Source organism: Canis lupus, chromosome 7, assembly GCF_048164855.1.
Source record: "Canis lupus baileyi chromosome 7, mCanLup2.hap1, whole genome shotgun sequence".
Lineage (NCBI taxonomy): Eukaryota > Metazoa > Chordata > Mammalia > Carnivora > Canidae > Canis > Canis lupus.
In genome coordinates, this window is record NC_132844.1 from 41579177 (window position 1) to 41585800 (window position 6624).

Sequence of the window (6624 nt, forward strand, 5' to 3'; positions counted from 1 at the left end):
CATATTTTTCTTAAATAGTATAGAGCCCTAAATCAAAAAAGGTTATAGAAATAATCATACTATTAATGACATACTATTAATGATCCATCTTGAAGACTATGTAGATGCTGCATATGTAATACTTAAGAAACCTAGGAATGATGTTTTAATTCAATCCCTTAACAGCAATGTGCCTTAGGCTGACTTAGTTAAACAATTTAGCCATTATAGTAACTTATTCCTATGGTGGTTATGAGAATTTAATATGAGATACATGAAACATGATTAACATATTATCTCACATAATAAAGCCTCAATGGATGTTAGTAATTATTATTTCCACTATATTGATTATACATCAACAATTTATGTGTGTGTGGAAGATAATTGCACTGACCATTATATATATATATATATAATCATTCTTTCCATTAACATTATATATGTTAATGAAAATATATTTTCATAAGTTTAAAAAATTAATATTTAGTATAATGTAATTACCTCTAAAAAAGTCAGAAAAATTTCCTAAATTGTCTTTTTCATGATTTATATTAAATTCAGTGTTTTAAATGGGAATAAATAATATTTCTACATATGTTCTATTGTTAAAAAATAGTGCATTCTGATAGGTGACCTAACAAGTGCCTAAATATTGCTAAAATTATTAAAAGTATAATTTCAATAAGTCACTATCATTCAAAATATATTGTATATTTTCAATTAGCAAGATGCTGAGACTGAAATAGGCACAGTATCATAGATGTTTATAAATGATCAACTTTTTAAAGATTTCAATATATTTTGAATAAATGGACACAGTTATATAGTTATGCACTTAAGACTGTGCAGTATTTTTTTTCCAAGCCAAACTGTATCCATCTTTATTTTCATAAACAATCATGGTATTTCAGGCAGGACATGGACAGAGGATTGTTAACAGTATACAACAACTTTCAAACTCCCTTCTTCAATAGACTGCCAAAATCAGAAAGCCCCTATAAAACCCAATGAAGTATTCATGTGATGCTCTGCACAGGGAAAGTTTAGAGTGAGGGTTGACAGTTCACATTTAGCATGCTGTTTAACAACTTTTCACAAGCCAACCCTGACTTTCAGGAAATGAAATGAAAATGGCAGAATGATCAATCTGAAGATCCACAAACTAAAAAAGGAACTCTTTTGAGGGACACCATCTCAGTGGTGACACTGTAAAGTCCAGATTGCCTGACATACTGGGAACCATTTCATGGGGTCAGGTTCCAACAGGTCTCTGGGTTTAAGGGAGTCAAGTCTATGTTGAAGGCAGAGAGGGAAAAGAGGACATAAAAAATGAAGTTTATTTTTTCCACACCACCAAGGTGGCTCAAGAGGAAGTTTCTCAAAACTAGAAGGGAAAGGTTTTTTTTCCCCTTGTTATCAATCTACCTTCGGAGATACTCTATTAGTGACATATGCCCTTCCCCCAAAACAATGAAATGTTCTGTGTGCTAACAACATAGCTTAAAAAAAAAGTAAAACAAAATTCTGCATTTTTATAAAACTTGATAAAAAATAGTATTTCAAAACTGTACAGTCACCAGAAGTACACAGTTATAAAAAATGCACACACTTCACTTGGCATCTCCAGCACCTTCAGCTTTCTGTGCCTGGTGTGTTTTGGCATCTCCATTTTCTGCAGGGTTATTCCCATCCTTGCCAGCATCAGCTTTCCCTTTTTTCCCTTTGGGTACCTTCTCTCCCTTCTTTGCAGGGGCCTTTTTAAGCTTGGGCTCTGGCTTTGGAGGAGCAGGTTTAGCAGATAAACTTGCAGATCTCTGTGGCTCATCCTTCACCTTGGCTTTATCTCCTTTAGCATCCCTTTCCGCCTTTCTCTTGGGCATGGTGGTGACGGTGGTGGGACGTAAGCACTGGAGGCGGGAATGCAGTGGTTCATGGGCTTTGGCCGGTCCGGGGGTCGTCTCACCTCTTCTTCTTCCAGACTGCACAGTATTTTAAAAAATCTTTCTCTATATACTTTTTTTGTTTGGGGGGAAGTAAAAACATTGATTATGAAAGCTCTGAGAGCTAATTGATATGAAAAGCTTTATTCAGGGCACTTGGGTGGCTCAGTCAGTTAAGCATCTGCCATTGGCTCAGGTCATGATCTCAGAGTCCTAAGATTGAGCTCTCTGCCTCTGCCTCTTACTCTTGCTCTCTCTTTCTCCTTTTCAAATAAATAAATAAATAAATAAATAAATAAATAAATAAATAATATCTTTCAAAAAAAGGGAAAAAAATGAAAAGCTTTATTCCATCTTTTTAAAAGATATATGTTGGCAAAGATGCAGAGAAAAAGGAAATCTTTGTACACTATTGTTACCCTGTTGTAAATTGGTACAACCATTTTGAAAAACAGTATAGAGACTAATCAAACACCTAATATAGAAGTATTGAATGGGATCCCTGGGTGGCACAGCGGTTTGGCGCCTGCCTTTGGCCCAGGGCGCGATCCTGGAGACCTGGGATTGAATCCCACGTCGGGCTCCTGGTGCATGGAGCCTGCTTCTCCCTCTGCCTGTGTCTCTGCCTCTCTCTCTCTCTCTGTGTGACTATCATAAAAAAAAAAAAAAAAAGCATTGCATGATCCCCAAATCCTTCTTCTGGATATATTCCCAAAGGAAATAAAATCAATACCTCAAAGAGGTATCTGCACTTCCATGTCCATTGCAGCATTATTCACAATAACCAAGATATGGAAACAATCTGCGATGGATGAATGAATAAAAAAATATAGTATATACATACAACAGAATAATTTCAGCCTTAAAAACACAGATGATCCTTACAAATGGCCAACAGACATACGAAAAAATGCTCAGCATCACTCATCATCAGAGAAATACAAATTAAAGCCACAAAGATATACCACCTCACACCTGTCAGAATGGCTAAAGTTAACAACTCAGGAAATAACAGATTTTGGCAAGGATGTGGAGAAAGGTGAACCCTCTTACACTGTTAGTGGGAATGAAAACTGATATAGCCATTCTGGAAAATAGTATGGAGATACCTCAATAGAACTACCCTATGACTCAGCAGTTGCACTACTGGATATTTATCCAGAGGATACAAAATGCTGACTTGAAGGGGCACATGCATCCTGATATTTATAGCAACATTACCAACAATAGCCAAATTAGAAAGAACCCAGATGGCCATCTGCTGATAAATGGGTAAAGAACCTGGGGCATACACACACACACACACACACACACACACACACACACTCATACACACTGAAATATTACTCAGTCTTCAAAAAGAATGAAATCTTGCCATTTGCGACGACATGAATGGAACTATGGAACTAGAATATATTATGCTGAGCAAAATAAGTCCATCCAAGAAAGACAAATATCATGATTTCACTCATATGTGGAATTTAAGAAACAAAACAGATGAACATAGGGGAAGGGAAGGAAAAATAAAAAAGAACAAAGAGGGAGACAAACCATAAATGACTCTTAAGTATAGAGAACAAACTGAGTATTGCTGGAGGGAAGGTGAGTGGGGAGGAGATTGGGTTAAATGGGTGATGGACAATGAGGAGGATACTTGTGATGAGCACTGGGTGTTATATTTAAGTGATGAATCACTAAATTCTACTCCCAAAACCAATACTACACTATATGTTAACTAGCTTGAATTTAAATTAAAAAAAGAAAAAGAAAATTTGGAGTTGGATCTTGACTTGCTGTTTCTAAATGTGTGGCTTTGGGGAAGTCCTCTCACTTCTAATTTCTTGTGCTGCTTTTGTCATTTTATCAAATGAGTTGGGTAGTGTTCCCTTTTTTTTTTTTTTTTTCTATACCTGGAAGGGTTTGTGTATGAGGTTTGCCTCGAGTGATGAAGAAAATAAAGTTCCATAAAGTGACCCCCTCAAAATTAATTAATTAAAAAAGGTGATTTTGCCATTTGCAACAGCATAGATAAACCTGGGAGAAGTTATCTTTAGTGAAATAAGCCAGACACAGAAAAAAAAGACAAAACAAAATAAAACAAACAGATAAAAGCCCCTATAGTATCTCACTCATATGTGGAATCTAAAAAGTCAAATACATAAAAGCAGAAATAATGGTGATTACCTGGGTAGGCAGCTGCAGGAAATTGGAAAATGTTGGCCAAATGATACAAAGTTACAGTTATGTAGGATAAATAAGCCTAGAGATATAAGGTACAGTATGTTAGCTATAATGAATAATTCTGTGTTGAACACTGGAAATTTGCTAGAGAGCAGATTTCATGTACTTTGATCACACACACGAAGTGGTAACTATGTGAGAAGAAGATAGGTTGATTAGCTTGACTGTGGTAATCATTTCACTATGTGTATATGTATATCAAATCACCACGTTGTACATTTTAACTATATACAATGTTTATTAAAAAAGACAAATTTGATTCCCTGGAAACAGCATGGTACCAGAGAGAGGAATATGAATTTATATTCAAATCTAGGCGTGGCTAGTCACTAACCTTATAATACTAGGTAAAATGATTTTTTTTCTGCTCCAATTAACTTACATATAATAAGACATAATAGTATTTAGTTTATAGGTTTACTGTGGGTACAAAATAAAAGAGTGTGTACATAGGGCCTGACTCCTATTAAGTATTCATTACTCACGAGATTCCTCCCTGCTTGTCCTTGTATAAATACTCCAATAATCGAACTAGGAATTGCTTTTTCTCATCATGCACGAGGGGGAGATATAGTGAACTGTTCAATTACCAGTTTTACATATCATAAAGTTATCTTTTAAAAGATCAATCAGATTGTGCTAATATCCTGCCAAATACCTTGCGAAGTCTAATTAAAATACAGAAAAAACATTTTGCTATTGCTGTCATAGCTCAATATATTCATCTTCAAACCATTACTTCAAAGCCATTATATTTTTCAACTTCTGTGTGGCAGACAGACATTGGATGTCTGTGCTCCATGATCTCCACCTCCCCACCTGTCCTTGAGTGTTGGCAAGATTGGTGACTTCCTTCCAGCCAATAGAATATGACAAAAATGTTATGCTAAATAAGGATCCATTGTGTTAGCCTACTCACTCTAAAGTCTTTTTATGCTTGGTGGTTTTGAGGAAGGAAGCTGCAGTAAATCTTACAGCTGCAAGAAGATGAATTCTGCCAACAATCTGAGTGAGCTTGTTCATAGGCTCTTCTCTACTTGAGCCCTCAGATGAAAATTCAGCCATAGATAAAACCATTATTGCAATCTCACAGATGATTCAGATAAGCATTTCTCCCAATTCACAGGAACCATAAGTTATATAATATTTTAGTATGTTAGGTTTATGGTAGTTTGTTCTGTGACATAGAGAATTAAAACTTGTTAACCAGCAAACTGCCTAGCTTTCTGTTCCTCAGCATACTGAACCTGTGTGCTGCTCTTTATGTTTTTAAACTAAACCCTGCTATTCTCAAACCTGCTAAGTAATTCTCTATTCATAATATTCTATCTTTTTTTATTGTGCTGACATATTTAAGATTAATTTACTTTAAAACTTATTTATTATCTGACCCCCCCCTTCCCCGGAGATTGTAACCTATTTATACTGAATTATGCTGTACCTCTAGAGCCTTGCATAGAGCCAGGAAAGGGAGGGACTTAAGTCACCTTTATCAGGGTGCAGTTTATGTCTGCATGATTCCAACCAACTAGTTCATACATCTCCTTGACATAATTGAACTTTTAGTTGAACATTTTCCAGCAAAATTATTTGCCTTATAATATCCATGAGTAACAAATTATTGTGTATAAAGGAAAAATAAAATTGCCATCAATTAGCAGGGCATCTACTTCTAAAAAAAGGGCAATACTCTTAAAGAAAATGATATTTTAATATAAAAGATCACCAAATGTAGAGCAACAGTGAGACTTCATAATTCTTCTATTTTTAATAAAAATACTTTCTAAATATCAAATTCCTGGGGCTTAAGTCTATAAATAGATTTTTTTCAAGTGTCATGATGCCTAAACTATATACTATATACCAATATAAAACACAGATTATCTTCAAAAATCCCTGTTTTGCATTCAAATCTTGATACACTTGCCTCATTCATTGTGGAGTAATTTTAAACTCTTAATTGTAGAAAAAGAAATAGGCATATTCATTCACAAACAGCAAAACATGTTGGTTTTACAAAGATATACCCAGAATCTGGGGCTGAAATGAAATGGAAGTTCTCTTAAGATTCAGTTAAAATTAAAAAAAAAAAAAAAAACTTTTTAATAGATGAAACCAAACATGTTCAGGAAATAAAATAACTACCTTAAATAACAACTTGTAAGTGTGTAGCTAATGAGGTTGAGGTTGAGTTTGAGGTATCTCCCAGATAAAGTCTAGAGTTTTGTAAATACCTGTGCCTAGGAATACATAATGACAATGTAAAGCAATATGAAAGAAAACTAAAGAATTTAAGATTCTTTTCTTTAAGATTTTATCTATTTATTTGACAGAGAGAGAGAGAGCGAGCACACAAGCAGTCACAGCAGCAGGCAGAGGGAGAGGGAGAAGCAGACTCCCTGCTGAGCAAGGAGCTAGATATGGGGATTGATCCCAGGATCCTGAGATCATGACCTGAGCT

General features: G+C 35.1%; 1 pseudogene; it reads right to left on the minus strand.

Annotated features, from left to right (window-relative positions):
• Positions 1-1465: 1465 nt before the first annotated feature.
• On the minus strand, positions 1466-1862 carry LOC140636288 (non-histone chromosomal protein HMG-17 pseudogene; annotated as a pseudogene).
• Positions 1863-6624: the final 4762 nt, after the last annotated feature.